Here is an 8971-nt window from a genome sequence, read left to right on the forward strand (position 1 = left end):
GTATATCTCTCCCTGTCTCCCAGTAGCAAACAGAAAATCTTAGAATAGCCGATGTATTTCATAGCACTGGACTTGGAAATGGATCTGTTGAATCTCATGGGAACACTTTGCCTACATGGATCCTGAACGTCTCCATCATTTTGGACAACCATTATTTAGTGTGCCAGGTGGGTGACAGTCGGGTACTCGGAGGAGTTACCTAAAGTCAAAAAGATGTAGAGCCTACAATTCCCCCTCTCAGTTTTATATCCATTGCCCCTTTATTCTATGGTTGTTTTCTTACTCTTAATTGAATTAGAATTTCCACCCTAACTTCAGAATCCTTCCTTACCAAATACCAAATACTAAAGCACCCTCTACTATAAAAGATTCACATTTTAGCCGGTGAGCTCATTCACAGACAGGAAACTGAAAAATGCTTCAGACCCACAAATGTTCCTTCACAAAGGAACTGCTCACATCATTAAAAACATAAACAGTGATTTCCTCTGAAGAGTATATTTGTATTAACATTATTAATTTAATATTTGCAATATTTCATAACCTTTTTTTTGGTTCTGTTGCCTGTGAGCATGATGCAAATATGAGCATTTTGTTGTGGGAGGTCTAATTATGTCTTTTTTTTTTTTGTGCTTCAGGTAACAACCAGCTAAACTGTAACAGTTCTGAATTAAGTGTGCAAATGAGTAGGAATTTTCCCTTTTCTTAAGAGAGATGTTGAAATTATAATTTAACGTAGAGAAGGCTTATTTTATTCTGTCTAAAAATATCTTTACTCCTATTTGTAAGTAAAGTTGCAAACTGTAAAATGGCATTTCATTATAGTTTGCAATTTAAAATATTTTGGTTAATATTAGTTAGACCAAAGAATAATTTTTAGGGCTATCCATAGTGCATGCATACGTACAAAGTAAAAATTAAAATGAAACTGCAATTTAAGATAAGTATGACTCCAGTTGTCTTCACAGATTTTAAGTCTGCACCATGTTTTGTGTCTTTTTGTGATAGCTGCCTTTACTGCTCTTATATTGATTCAGTTTAGCAGATGGCTTATACGTTAGAATGATTTAGGGTGCTATATTTTTTATTTTCCAGTTTAGATCTCTCTTGTATGTGGAAACACTCTGTGGAATTGTAGGGCATGTATTTATGGGTTAGCTAGGCACTGCTCTATTTTGGGGACGGAACAGAACATTGTAGTGTAACAGTTCTGTGTCTACAACGGGATTTGAGGTGAAACTCCAGTTCCACCTGAGTTGCACCGGCTGTTCAGGGGATGGATCAGCTCACTGCCTCCTGGCAGCTGACTGTGTTCTGAATAATCTAATATCCATCAGATCATGGGAAGAAATCTGATCTAAAGAGCTGATTGGCTTAATTAGTGAAGCTATCTAGGATGGGAAGCTAGGCTTCAGCCTCGTGCAAAGCAGAGCAAATGTGAAAGAAGAGAGTTTCCCTGCAATAGGAAGGGTCCAGGACTTGGCACATTTCCCTGGAATATGGTAGGGTGAGTGATAGGAACTTGGACAAGCCTTTTTCTCAGGAATTCTTGGTTTGCTCTGTGCAACTCTTCACTGTGGTGCTTAAAAGCCACGGCAGCATCAGTTAACCAACAGCACAGCTGTGAGGTTTCTCAGTTTGTGCATGGTCCCACAGTCTCTGTGAAGGAGTTTCCAAAACCACTTTTATGCTAAGAAAATTTTGCCAAAACAGTATCCTTTAGGCAATCAACCAAGTTCCTTCATGTCTGTTCTTTAATGCTTATTCATTTTGGAAAAATGTTAGAACACATGGACATGACAGGGTCTTTTATGTAATCAAAATGAAACCACCTTGTGGAATCAGAGTCATTTAGGTTGGAAAAGACCTCCAAGATTGAGTCTAACCTTTGAACCAACACCACCATATAAACCATTGCACTAAGTGCCATATCCAGTTGTTAAGTCATTTTGTTATAACAAGCAAAAAAAAAATTTACTTTTTTTTCTTTCTTTTTTTTATAATCATATTTTACAAACAGCTGACCCATACAATCTAGTATTAGATCACTTAGTGGGAACTAATTTGCCACTTTGGGGCCAGAGAATCATACTTTCCTCAGTATCTAGCTCAAAATCTGTGGAAAGTGAATATATTAATGGCTTTCTAACTGTGGTTTAATTTAAATCTCTTAATTATTGCCATTTCTACAAGCATCCTTTGTGTTGCAATGCCCAAAAAATAACATTTAAGAGAAATGAATGCTGTGGGTTTCTCTCTTGAGATGTCCCCAGTTGGAATGAATAATGGTGCCACATTACCCTCAGAAGGTCAATGGGTTTGGAATGTTGTATGGAGCTGTATCAACCAACACTGACTTTCCATTAACTTTCTGTTCCAGCTGTCCTATGTACAAATCTTCAGACCAAAACTGTGAGTATAATTCCTTTTATTGTTTTGGTCAAGGGAAAGGATTTTTGTCTGTAAACATTCCAAAAAACTTGTGTGTGGCTGCCAAGCCAAGTGTTGTGTCTGGCATTTGTGAGTTAATGAAAGAGCTGCTTTAGCCTCAGAGCTGGATTTTAAAATACAGAATCTGGAGAGGGATGTTGCAAATGTAATGTTACCCAAGCCTCTCCTAATGAGAATTTACATAAGGAATGACCCTGTGGAATTGCAGCAATGTATGGTGCTGCTGTTTAGGAGAATGGAATCATGTCTCCAGCCCAGAGCAACTTCAAAGTAGGGATTGGAAGGTTTTGGTCTCGGGGGACAAAGTAAGTGCTTTTCACTTTCTCAAGCCACTCACTGTAGACTATACTCTGTAGGTAGCTGCTAACAGAGAGAAGGGCTGAAATTATTGGAATGTGCTCAATATAGTGAAAAAAATGCACAGGCCTTATTGTCATTGTGCTTTTCAGTCAATGGAGAAATAATCACAAGGTGAATGCATTTTTAGAGAACAGTGGCACATATAAATAAAACAAAGAGTATGAAAAGCAAGATCTTTTGCCTAAAACTTTCAGTACTCCTAGGTGATGACTAATCCAAGTACTATTATAAATTTACTTTATAATGGGACTGATATCGGCCACGTTTAACCTGCTGTGGTCATATGGATAAACAGACTGGAAGATACAGAAAGTGGGAGAACAAGGATTCTCCCAGCTTCCCACAGTTCCCAGATGAAGAACTATGTGACCACAGAGTCCCTCTATAGTTATTAAGGGGAAAGATGCACATCAGGAGAATGGTGTGATATGAGGGGAACTGTGCTCTGCAAGTCCTGCATCTTATTTTTGGCTGTGCACAGAATCTGCAATTCCTTTCAACTCCATTAAGTGCTTGAAGTTTGAAGGACAGCTCTAGGTTTAGTAATGTTTCACCACTATTCCTACCTTGTCAGCTTATGAAACAAACAACTGTTTGCTAATTGCTTTGGGAGAAAAGATAAAAATGAAGGCTGGTATAAAATGCAAAGCAGTATCTCGGAGTTACTGGCTGGAATCTTTTTTGATGTGTTTGAGTTTCCATCTGTGTGTTTATATAATGTGCAACATGAAATGGAAATATATGTGTACCAAAAATAATGTAAAAAATCATTGACAAACTCATCTGGGAGACGTGTGTGTATAAATATATATAAACACACATACACACACACCAGAGTTCCTGGAGTGGGAGTACTTGCTAAGTTAGGAGCTTGCAGTGGTGCTAATTGCAGTGGTCCTGCAATTCATCACCATCATTGATGCTGAGAAATTTCTCCCCAGCCGCAGGGAGGGTTAATGTTTGATATTGAAACAATTAATTTGTACTTCCTTAGGTCACTTTTATTTCAGTCTGAAAGTATAATCAAAATCCAGGTTAGTTTTTCTGGTGCCATGAGCTGTTTGGAGGCAGATTTATGGAAATGGCAGGCTTCTTAAAACACACAGCTTGATCCAAAGAGATTTGTTACCTCGAAAAGCTTTGCAAGTTGTAATTGCCCACCTCCCCTCTGAAAGAGGTTTGTAGGAAAATGCACATCCTCCTCCTCATAGAAATGAAAAAAAACTGAGATAGAAAAATGAAGTGATTTCCACAGGGCCATAAACTGTGACTGGAATCAAAATTATTGCGGAGTAGTTTGTGCTTCCTGCCCGATGCCTGCAGTCCCCCAGGCCAGGCTGTCACTGCTGGAATTACTGGCCCTGGGAGTTGTTTCTCCATGAATGACGGCCGTAGTTTACAGCCTCAGCTTATTCAGAAACAAGTTTTGTGCATGAGGTCCCTTTTTTTTTAATCTGTCCAACATTCCACTTCTAGATATAAATTGTGATTGAATGATTTGGTTCAGACTGTTTCCAGTGAAAATGCTGCTTCTATAAATTGCTCCATGAAATATTTCCATTTCCTTCAGCAAATATCAAGTGTTTTCTCGTTCTTGGGGGAAAAAATTCTTCATTTCAATGAATATTACTGCTTCAAGCAATTGCATGCTGTAATACCTTTTATTTAGCTGACTTGTAAAGGTTGAGGAGAGGATCAGACTTTCATTTCTTTCTGCTCCTGGTGAAGTCAAAAGTGATACTTTCAGCAAGGTTAAGGGAAAAAGGTTTTAATCCTGACTGAAATCAGGGGTCTGAAAATGTTCAATTCAGAGGCATTCTGCTAGCGGATGGAATGTTAAAATCCTGGGGTTCCTTGATTCCTGTGACCCAGCTAATCACCCCTTTCCTGAGATGAATAAGGCATGAAAATAGTACCCGGCCTTCATGCCTTCCTCAAGCTTCTCACACAGAGCCACTAAAGAGATCAAATAAACTGTTTTGGAAAGCTGAGAGATGATTCAGAGGCTATTTTCTTTGAGCCATGCCAAAGTGGAGCTGCTTGTGCCCCTTAATTATCGCTACTTTTGATGAATGCAGACTTTAAGCAACACCCTCTGTGAGGAACTTTCAGCACAACGAGACTCACCAGAGCTTGCCTCTGGCAGGAGAAGGTTTATAGCTGCTTCTCAGCATATTTGAAAGAAGATTATTGCTGCTGACGCGTTGCAAAAAGGTAACATTTGTGTGCATCAGTGACTTAATTGCTTTCTATTGTACCACATCCCATAAAATGACAAACCTCATCAATAAAGAAATGCAGTAAAGGAGGTACTTTGGGATTTGTCTAGCTGTGGGGAACTAGAGGTACTTAATAATGTTGAGTAGCTACTTCCAGTGGCAGATAGGAGGAGTTGCTGCTTCTTATTGGAAAATTGCAGGTTGTGCATGATTTTTTAACAATTTTTTCTTATTTTCTAATTTCACAGATAAAGAAAGAAATCAGTCATGACACCACTAAAAAAAAAAAAACCTAAACAAAAAAGGTAGAAAGAAAAATCTATTCAGAAGTGAGCAAATAAAAGACAAATGCCTGGGGAAGAGAATTTTTGAAAAGTTATCATTAAATTTTGTCCAGGCTATATTTGGGGAGGGAAGGGGGAACTCTTGCAAGCAGAGGGTTAAATCATACCCGTAAGAGACAGAAAGGAGGAGTAGTCCCAGGTGAGGGCTGCTGGTTGCCAGGTGACCCTCAAGGTGAAGGTGTTTGGCAGAGCAGTGGGTTGGAGGGTTTAATACCACTCTGAAGCAGCACCTAGAGTTCACTGGCAGTTAAACTGCCTTGCTGATCTTGTTAACAGCTTTAATTTATTCTTTTTTCAATGTCTATGAAAGCAATACTGTTGGTTATCTTCAGCTGTGACCAAAAGGTACACGTAGTCCAGCCTGAGGGAAGTCTCAAGAAGGGCACAGAGCAAAGTGTGTTTCCCTCACCTGTGACTTCCTTTTTTCTTCGTTTTAGCAAATCCAAGAACAAATACAATTTTCTGTTTGAGTGCTGTTGAGCACACCTACCAAGAGTGCACCAGTACTTCATTCCAGGGGGATAAAACATATTGCAGAATGAAGAAAACAAAAAATGGAATAAATTCTGATCACCAGTTTCATTTAAAGATTCTGTATAGTTCTAATTTCCTTAGATGTAATTAGTCATATTCTTTTCAATGTTGATAGGACTAATCCTGTTTATTAAAGCTTCTGTTCTTATGCCTGTAAATGTACAGCTATGACCTAGTTCCACCAGAAATAAAGTGTTCCTAATATTACATTTTGCCTGCTACAGTAAAATGAATTTTTTCACTATAGAACCTATTTCTCTGAATAAGACTGACTTACACAATTTTGCTTTCACAGTAGTGTTGATCCTGCTAACGGAAAGTATCAGGTGTTCAGGAATTTTTTTTTTCTCTAGTCTTGACTTAGAATGATATAAAGAATCTGAGAATTAGGGAAAAAATGGAGCATTTTTATTGTTTATCTGCTAACAGGTGCCTTTGCATTTAGGACAGGAACTGTTTTGGACATACATCTAATAGGTCAAGAAGAACTTCCTTTGGAGTGGATGGGCTTTGAGGTACATGTTCTGAACATTTAACCTTTCTTTGTTAAAGCAAAATTAATCTTTCCTTCTTCAATTTTAGCCAAAGGTTACCCTCTGTGCCATGGCAGAAGAGCGATGAAAAGTAGAAAAGGCAACAAAAAGGGATATTGAGAAACCGAGCAGGATCGAAAGCCAGCGAGAGAGCTGCAGATATTTAACTTTGCTGTTTGGCTGCAGAGCTGAGCTCTCCCTGTGCGTGCTCTGTAAACTCTCTGTAATATCCTGACTCAGTTAATCAGTGAACACTGGAGAAGCCTTGGAGACAGAGGCAGCTGGAGCTGCACCAGTGCTTACTCCCAGTCTGTCCATCACTTTGGGGTTGTGTTCTTCTCCTTTTTGGCAGAGGTTTCTTTGAGCCAAGCAGGCTCGTCCTACTGCTGCTTCCAGATTTTCCCTGCTCTGATTGAGTGTTTTTTGAAGTTTCTGTTTTAACAGCGAATGGGTTACACATTGACCTTCGCTTTCACTGAACTGCAAAAAACCTGCTAATATTGCACTGTTAGGTGCAGGTATGAAGGCTGCTGTTGGAATTAAAATCCACAGCATTCAACGATTTTGAGTGTTGATTAACTCTGTTTATCTGATAATGCCTCTGAATTTCAGAGAGAATTATGTCTTCATTTGAACTTGTCTGAAATACTGGGACTTTATGAATGTCATAACAGGTAATGGGAAGAGTCAGAAAGGCACTGATTGTTTTCTTGCTAGTTGCAAGCTTCACTGTACCAATTGCTATTTTACCAGACTTCTACAAATATTAAAAGGTTGTTCTTTTTTGTCCCCTGGAAAACACATTTTTTTGATTACATTAATTTTTGGGTATATTATGAAATCCTCTGCTACTTTTGTGGTGATTATTAGCAGTAGGCTTTCTTTTGGATGTAAAATAACTTCCAAATATGTGACTTTTGAGGTGGCAGACTGCTTTTCTGGCTGCCTCGTGTTGCTTTGAATTAACTTCTAGTTTTTAAATCAAGGACTTGAGGAAGGCTGCCCTTACATAAAGTAATCACTGATGAAACTACCATTGATTAACTGTTGGGCTTTCATTGATTGCACATTTTCAGTCCCACAGGAAGATTTCAAACTTTATTTGTGTAGTATTTCTAGAGCATAAAAGAGTATTTTGTGTATTGTATGCATTATGGCATTATTGTCAGATGTAAATCAGGAAGAGGGAAGAAATTTTCTTCGCTTGAAGTGCCAAGAATTTTTATATACTTTGTTCCAGATTTGCTAAAATAAGTTTTTTATGCTATTCTCTTAAAATGGATGCATTCAGCACAGGTCCCACAGTCGGGGGTTGTTGATCTCTGCCATCTGAAAGGCAGCTAGGAGGAGGTTTAAAGATGTGCAGAGGAGTATCTGAACTCCTGTCCTCTGCAGGTGAAGCTACAGAGTCATCAGTGTTGGCAGAGGCCTTCAAGACCATCTTGTCCAGCTGCCAGCCCAGCACCAGCACACCCCAAGAGCCACACCCAGAGGTCTCCTGTCCAGGCCCTGCTGGGAGGAGCCGTTTCTCTGAATCTCTTGCTGTCCAAAATGATTTCATGTGGATGTCACCTTATCTCTTTGGAAACCTCAGCACTGCTGTGTGGACAGAAGCAAGCAGGTGACCTTTCCTACCATTATTTTCACAATTATCTAATCAAGGTTAAGTCAAGGAGTCCCCTTTAACTCACACCTCCCACATCTGGAGTGCAGCTGGCTTTTCCTGCACTTTTGAGTCCTGGGCATTATTTTCATCAGCTCTTTGGTTCAGGTAAATATTTTGCAGCCTCCCAGCTATCTCCTTGGCTCTTTGCAAACTCATGCTCCAACAGGAGGTCAAGATTATTCTTTTCAGAGGAGCAAAACAGGTTGTGTCACTAGTAAATGCAGGATGTGTGCTAACTGCTGACAAATACCAATGGAAGTAGGGTCCTGTATTCCATCCTGGACTTGCAAAGCTGAGCTTAGTTTGTGCTGCTTCATTTTCCCCACTTTCATTACAGAAATTCTGCTGGCTTTTTGAGAAGGAGATTATTCCTGTCCTTTGACTTGTGGGTGTGAGCAGAGCTCTCCAGTGTGCCTATTGCTTGGAATTAGATCTTACAGATAGACTGCCTCATTAGTGCACTTTCCTAAGGGGCCTCAAATTTTTTAAGCTCTGTTCTGTTTTAGACACTGTTCTGTTCTGATCCTGTTCTGCTCTGACAAGTGAGCCTCAAAGCCAGCCCAGCTGTGCTGACTGCTCCAATCCCAGCCCTTCACTTCTGCAGGCTGCGACTCTTTCTTCTCCAGGATTGGTATAGTGGTTTGGTCCAAAATACTCATTACTGTTTATCTTCTGTGAGATAAGAATTAGAAGAAATGCAAAGCAGGCACCAAACTTGAAAGAATATAAAGAAGTTTATTAACAGACCTAAAAAAGGAAAGAAAAAAAATTATACCACCTTCAGAACTCTCCTCCTCCCCCCACCTTCCTCCCTTCTCCCACTGCCAATGTGAAAAGACAGCCCTTAAGATGTTCAGTCTGTTC

At 39.5% G+C, this 8971-nt stretch overlaps 1 long non-coding RNA gene across 1 annotated transcript in view; it reads left to right on the forward strand.

Annotated features, from left to right (window-relative positions):
• The first annotated feature begins 2045 nt into the window (after window positions 1-2045).
• The window catches only part of LOC108448662, a 12712-nt gene continuing 5786 nt past the window's right edge, over window positions 2046-8971 (forward strand). Inside the window, exons 1-2 of the long non-coding RNA XR_001864628.1 lie at window positions 2046-6423; window positions 7837-8062. This is a non-coding gene — a long non-coding RNA (uncharacterized LOC108448662). The remainder of the gene's footprint in view (window positions 6424-7836; window positions 8063-8971) is intronic.

Source organism: Corvus brachyrhynchos, unplaced genomic scaffold (assembly GCF_000691975.1).
Source record: "Corvus brachyrhynchos isolate BGI_N302 unplaced genomic scaffold, ASM69197v1 scaffold220, whole genome shotgun sequence".
NCBI classification, from domain to species: Eukaryota; Metazoa; Chordata; class Aves; order Passeriformes; family Corvidae; genus Corvus; species Corvus brachyrhynchos.